The sequence below is a fragment of the Calypte anna genome, chromosome 4A (genome assembly GCF_003957555.1).
Source record: "Calypte anna isolate BGI_N300 chromosome 4A, bCalAnn1_v1.p, whole genome shotgun sequence".
Taxonomy (NCBI): domain Eukaryota; kingdom Metazoa; phylum Chordata; class Aves; order Apodiformes; family Trochilidae; genus Calypte; species Calypte anna.
This window is the reverse complement of record NC_044248.1, coordinates 18,753,702-18,760,911: the sequence shown is the minus strand read 5'-3', so window position 1 is coordinate 18,760,911 and position 7,210 is coordinate 18,753,702.

Below are 7,210 nucleotides of genomic sequence, written 5' to 3'. Positions count from 1 at the left end.
ATTAAACTGACTGATCTACTCAAAATCTTCCTCTGGATCAAAGAAAGGAAAATCTCATGGTAAACAGGCATTTCTGATCCAAAGACCAGGGAAGTCAATGAAAGAATTTTGAATCAGATTATGAATATAATTACTCACAGTATCAGGCCCGACTTCACAGGCTGGAGCAGCTTACTCTTACTGTGGTTCTCCCTTCCCTTCTTCCCTGATTTCTTCTAAACATGCCCTGGCTGGCAGCTCATACCAATAGCTCAATCCTTTCTTCCTTTCTACCAATGGTTTCTTTACCTTTCAGAAATTGCACCAAGCATCAGTTACTGTTCTAAAGTAAATAAAACTTTTAAAACATTCAAAAATAAAAATAAGAAAATAAAAAAACAAAACCAAATTAAAATTGTTGCTACAAAATATATATGCACACACATTACATACATTAATTATTTAAAACAGCAGTTAGAGTAACCTTCTTAAATGGTCCAGTGGTCAGTACTGGAACAGCCAATCTTCATAAAATGGAGAGGGCCAGATCCCAAGAGGCAGCAAGTGCTCTTGACTGTTATTGATGTTGATAGGAACTGCTACTGCTCAGTGCAAGCAATGCCCTTCATCAGGCTGTGTCATTGAATAAAACATCAATTTAAAGCAGACTGAAGATGCTGTGTGTGACCTGGTATCTATTAATTTCATCACCACCTCACCTCTGGTGTTCTCCCAGACAAAGTAGAAAGGGGCTCTAGCCAGTGAGCTGAAAAAAAAAAAAAAAAAAAAAAAAAAAAAAAAAAAAATCTGTTTTCCCTCTCATTAAATGGCTGTTCTTGCTCTGCACCATGGCATTTTTTGCTCTCCGAGTGCCTAATTCCTCCTTTCACAGGAACCACTTTATTATACCCAGTCCAAAAGTCCAGAATTAAATCTGACCAATTCTGCTGTAATGAAGCAGCCCTGTGAAAGGTCGATTTATTCCAGTAATTCTGACAAGGAGTATAGCCTTTTCTATAAAGACACAGAAAAGCAACACAGAGAAGAACTTGATGTTGCCTCACCAAAAAGCCTCCTATGAACAAATTTTATTTTTATCCTGTGCAAGAGGAAACATCACCTTTCAATATGACTGTGCACGCAGACTTCTTCATTAGCATATTGGTAAAAGGTGATGTTTTTACCTGCTTGTTTATGCCTCCTCTTTTTTGTGTCTTTTACTCAAGACAGTTTTTAAAATGACTGAGTTATAGAGCAATCCTCTTTAGGAATTTTGGATGCTGTACAGTCAGCAACAATCAGTAACAACAGAAGAGGGCAACCTAATACCATCATACCATTCCTTCCTCCCCTGTCCCATCCACATACCCCACATCAAAGCAGAGTGTAGCATCTTTTCAAGAAGAGGAAGAAATTAGATCCAAGAATCCTTTAGAAGCTAGGAGCACCACATGTAATATCCAAACTATCTTTCTTCTCCCATAGTTCAGTCTGGATGTGACTGCAACTGCTGAAACACCTCCTGCTACTTTTTTTTTAATCTGTTGTTAGGGCTGTTGTTTGGTTTGGGGGTTTTGGGTGAGGGAGAATTGGTTGTCTGGTTTTTTTAAAATCATATTTCTTTGGATTTCATTTAAGACAACAAATAGAAAGGCACTGGAAAAAGCATCAGGTGCTGACTTACCACAACAACAACAGAGGTATCTGCTGTCCTCAAGCACCACAAGCTCTAGGAACATGTAGGCACAATTTAAAGAATTCAGAAGATACCTAAATGAAGCCACTGATGAATAAAAAACAGCTGAGAATAAAATGAAGAAAATGAGAAATATGTGTAGATGATAGCACTATGTTTTGCACTATTAGAAATTTAAAATGCTCCTAACCCCCTAAACTGCTCATTCTAATGAAGTTTGCTATGATGCTTTGAGGTATTAAGGGCAGGGTTATTTTAATTTTTGTCTTCAGCTGTCCAAAGTACAAGCATGAAGACAGCCTGGAAGTATTATCACAAGTGGAGATTTAAAGGCAAAAATTAGAAATACATACATGCTTGTATTCATTTGAGGTGTTACTATTATATTTGTCTTTTGAGTAGAAAAGATGCAGACTGAGGTGGGGAGTCTTTGGAAGAAAATGCTTACAAAGAGGAAAACAAATTAAATCAGAAATTTAAAAAAAAACAGAAATGAAATAGAAACAGTGAAGCTCTTAGTTATTAGTCAAGCAAATTGTGGTTGTGAAATTCCATTCACCTGAATACAGAATTCTAAAACTATGTACAACATAGAAGCAAACCAAGCATCTAGTAGTTCACTCATGGCAGATTTTGAAAACTATCGGAGCATCAAAGATGCAGGTACATGCCTGGTACAGTCTTCTACATCTTCTACCTATCTAGTGCATTGTCTCAGAGCAATCCTTTCTTGGATAACATACCTTTGTTACTGTACAAATTGTTGTTGTTGTTGTACTGTACTGTACTGTGCAAACCTCTGGTATTCATTCACTGCTGCAAATATGAACCTTTCCATGGCTTAATGCTTGTTTAATCTGTTCCAACAACCCTTTCTACATGCAAAGCTTGCACCAATGCAACTACAGGGGTAAAAGAGGTAACTAGATAAAAAAATGCAACCCCAGACTGTGGGCATAGCAGAGGAAGGTCAGACCAAGCAGAGTGAACTGAAGCACTCAGCAAGAATAAAAGAAATCAAAACAGAACATGCTGCAATGAAGTGGTGGAGATATAAATGAAGGAAAATTTCTTATCCCTGGCCAGTCTTCTTCTGCATATGCCTAGCCTTGGAAGGGTACAAAAAAGATATTTTCATTTGAACAGTGAGAAGAAGGTTCCTTCCTCCCCCTGCACAAGCTTGAGGTAAGAGACAGCAGGGAGATTTCAACAAGACTCTCCAGAAAGTAAGATCAGTCAAGACAGGGACCTCTGCATATCCTGAGCATATCCAACAGTATTGATTGTGCTTCCTCTGCTGTCATTGCTCCCATCTTTACCATCCCCCTTCATTTCTCTAGATAACTTCCTATCATTACTCTTCACCCTTAGCCTTTCCCAACACCATATCAGATTTTATTAATTCCCTTTTCATAAAGACCATTACATAGCCCCCTGAAATTACATTTGTCAACACCCTATTATGCAGACTGTGCTCATACTACTTTCCCATAATTTACATACCATTAGGTTACATACTCTGTAGTACTAAGCATCTATTAATACTCATCTGATAGCGCTTAATTACTGTTACATCCATAGTCATTATTATAAAAACATAGGTTTACAAGTGATCACTGTAATTGTACAAACACAATGATCACTGCAACTGTAAAAACACTTCTAACACAGTATAGCTGTAGCCTCACCAGGCAATTCATAATTGACTTAGATGCAGGACTTGAAGGATTACTAATTAAGGTTGCAGATGACACCCAATTAAGGGGAGTGGTTGACAGTCCCCAGGGCAGAGAGGCTGCAGAGGGATCTGGACAGATGAGTGCTGGGCAACTGCCCAATCGTATGAAGTTTAGCAAGGAGAAATGCTGGGTCTTGCACCTGGAATATGGTAATCTTGGATAGACCCTGAGGAGTGAGAAGTTGGAGAGCAGCCCTGGGGAACGGGATCTGGGGGTTCTGGTTGCCAGGAAGTTGAACACAAGCCAGCAGTGTGCCCTGGCAGGCAGCAGGGACAACAGAGTTCTGGGGTGCACCAAGCAGGGCATTGCCAGCAGGTCTGGGGAGGGGACTGTCCCACTTTGCTCTGCACTTGTGCAGCCCTATCTGGAGTACTGGGTGCAGTTCTGGGTGCCACAGCATAGAAAGGACACAGAGTTGCTGGAGAGTGGCCAGAGGACAGCTGAGAGGTTGGTGAAGGGTTTAGAGGGAAAGATGTATGAGGAGCAGCTAAAGGCACTGGGTCTGCTCAGCCTGGAGGAGGCTGATGGCAGCTCACTGCTTCCTCACTAGGGAAGGAGGCGGGGCAGGTGCTGACTTCTTCTCTCTCGCAGCCACTGATAGAACCTGAGCGAAGGGCAGGAAGATGTGCTGGAGGAAATTCAGGTTAGATATAAGGAAAAAGATTTTCACACAAAGGGTGGTTGAGCAGAGACCAGGCTCCCCGGGGAAGTGGTCACAGCACCAATCCTGCCTGAGTTCAAGCAGCATTTGGATGATGCTCTCAGACACATGGTGTGATCCTGGGGTGCCCTAAACAAGGACAGGAGTTGGACTTGATGATCCTGATGGGTCCCGTCCAATTCATCAGATTCTATTATTCTATGATAATTGTACAATTCTATTACATTCTTTTTTTCTTTTCCAATTTAAATTGGTAAAAAAAAAAGTCAACAATCTCGTTGAAACTCTTCAGTGTTATCTTATGCCAAAAATTTAGTGCTGAATGACTGTAAATAGATCAGAAGGAACAAGAAATGCAGCTCTGTAGCAATTAATTCTGATGAGCATCCTGCTTTTCTGTCATCAACAGGACACATAGTACTGATGTAGGTAAAAAAACCCGTTTCATTACTTTTATTTACCTAATGCAAATGATTACATTTATTATGAGGTTGACTACAGTTGCCTAAAGCAAAGAGAGACTCCTTGGTTTCATAGCAAATCACTGTGCTACCTGCTCTGTGTCATGTCAATGTGGTCTAATTTATAGAGCAAATAGCACGAATAGAGTCTTCTCAAATTGAACATTCATTAAGAACTTTTCCAGACATCGAGTTTCCAGTGGCCAATATATTTATTAACTAATCTAAAAGCACAAATGTTCTTTAGGAAAAAATATTTTAACTTATTAGTGTTCATTATCTGTCAAATGTTAGAATAATAGGTTCCATGTATGCACAAAGAATTGACTACAGAGCAGTACCTAAGCATGGCTTAGAGCAGCAGATTGGAAGATAAAAATCAACAGTAGCTGCCAGAATTCATATAGTGTAAGAAAAGAAAATACTCAAAGAAGAAATATATAAATGTAAATATTTAACAGAGACACTTCAATTTCCTTGAGTACTACAGTAGCCACAAATCCCATAGAAATGTTGAGCAAGAAAGTGGGTAGATGAGTAGATTCAGCACCACATTGATACCAACACATCCTAACAGTGATATTAATACAGACAGATGGAGGCATGGCATGGCATGGCAGAGAGGACACAGGACCAGAGCCATTATTTCTATTCAGAATCCATCCAGGAGGTTCACTAATATTCTTCTGGTGGAACATACACAGCTCTTCACTCAGCATTTTAAACTGTGCACATAAGTAATTTGTATATAAATATGTACCAGAAAAAAAGCTACTAGAGTATTTATAGCTTGCATTTCCCTACCTGAGCTTTCACAATTCCTACACTATAAGCTTGGGAGAAAGTAAATTAGTTACCATCAGTAAAAAAACAAAACAAAACAAACTAACAAAAAAACCCCACCAAAAACCAAACTCCACACCACCCCAAAAGCCTCACATCAGTTATCAAAGATTGTAATTGTATCAGTTCTGCAAAAATAAGTTTGTTTAGCCAGTCCAGACTGACAATGACACCAGTACATTACATTATAAACAATCAGGACATCTTTACTCATGTAATGAAGACTCCATGTGCCATTTAAAGCAAGATGTGCAGCTTCAGAGCAATTCTAGCCCACTGCAGTCAGAAGCAGATTTGTTATTGGCATTATTGAAATGAGAATATTGCCCATTTGTCAGACAAGAAATACAAGAATACATTTGCCTTTTACCTTATAAGAGTCAGATCTTGTAATCTGGATATAGCTGAGAGTTTAGCTTGCAAGGAAAACTGGGTTTTATTTCATTATTCATTCATTTCCTATAGACTTTTCAATGGTATATGCACTTCTCTGGGCACATTAAGTGTGCCTGTAAGCTATTAAAGACTGGGACCACATAGTTTCTTCTGGAAACTACGTTTTGTCTAAGATGGGCCTCATCAAAAGAGAAACCAATGAAGAGAGAGATTCATGCTCTGGGTGAGGTAGCCTGGCTTCTTATGAAACGATAAAGTTGCTACAGACCAAGGCAGCCTCTATAAATAGATGAGAGGCTGCACTTATATAAAAAAAGCTTGCTGTGCAGACCTCATATTCATGACCTCACCTGACTGATCCCCAGTCTCTAAAACTTATGTTACACTGTGATTACATGTCCTCAGAGGAAGACTGAATATTTGAGAATACAGTTAAACAAAACCTCCTTTTTTCTTCCCACAGCAATGTGCAACAATGCAATCCAAACTTGTACATAACACGACTTGATTGTATCAGCTTTTAAAAAGGGAAAATACAATGCAGAAATAAATAATAATGAAAAGCATCCCCAGACAAGAATATCAGCACCTTGACTACCAGCTGAATACTCAACAGATAGACTGCAGAAGTGGAAATAACAAAATTATAATGCTCCATCTCCCAGTTAACTAAGCCTAGCTGTTAGTTTAGATTAATAATAAAATTATTATTTTATAATATGTTTTAAGTATATTTATATCTTTGTAATAGAGTTTCTGCATGTTGGAGTGCAGGACTTTCAAAATTGGATATAGAATGATAACCAATTACCTGTTTCCTAAATAGAGCCTGAATTCCAGAGATGCTGAAATCCAGTGACATAACTTACCTGGAAGCAACTGACTTTTCTTTTAAAATCCTCAAGCTCCACTAGAAAGTCTCAACAAGCAAGGCAGGCCTCACAAGCATCTTGCACGGGACTAGCAGGTGAGCTGCAGGTGAGCTCAGCATGACCCACGCTGGATCTGCAATTTGCCAGCATGGGCATTTTTGCTCTGTGCTTCTAAACTGGAGGTTAAGGGTTCAGCAGGAACAGCCATGAGCAGCTGGACCCAGAAATGTAGAAAACATTGCCAGTTTTCTAAGGCAAGGCACAGGGTCTGAGAACCAGATCCCAGGGCTCTTTTGAAAGTAATATTTAGAGTGTGATAATATTTCAGATGTCTCAGATGTATGGTTCTTTGACCATGATTTTATTTTCAAAAGGCAGTAGGAAGTACAACAGGTACAGACCCAAAAAGTACAAGGATCCTAATCTATGAGGAAGACAAAGATGACTGTTCTGCCAATACATTAGCATGGGATAATTCTCCTGGGCAGCTACATCAAAAATTACTCAGCACAATTGGGACATTCTACTGAACAAGCCAAAATCCCTCTACTTACACAATGTAG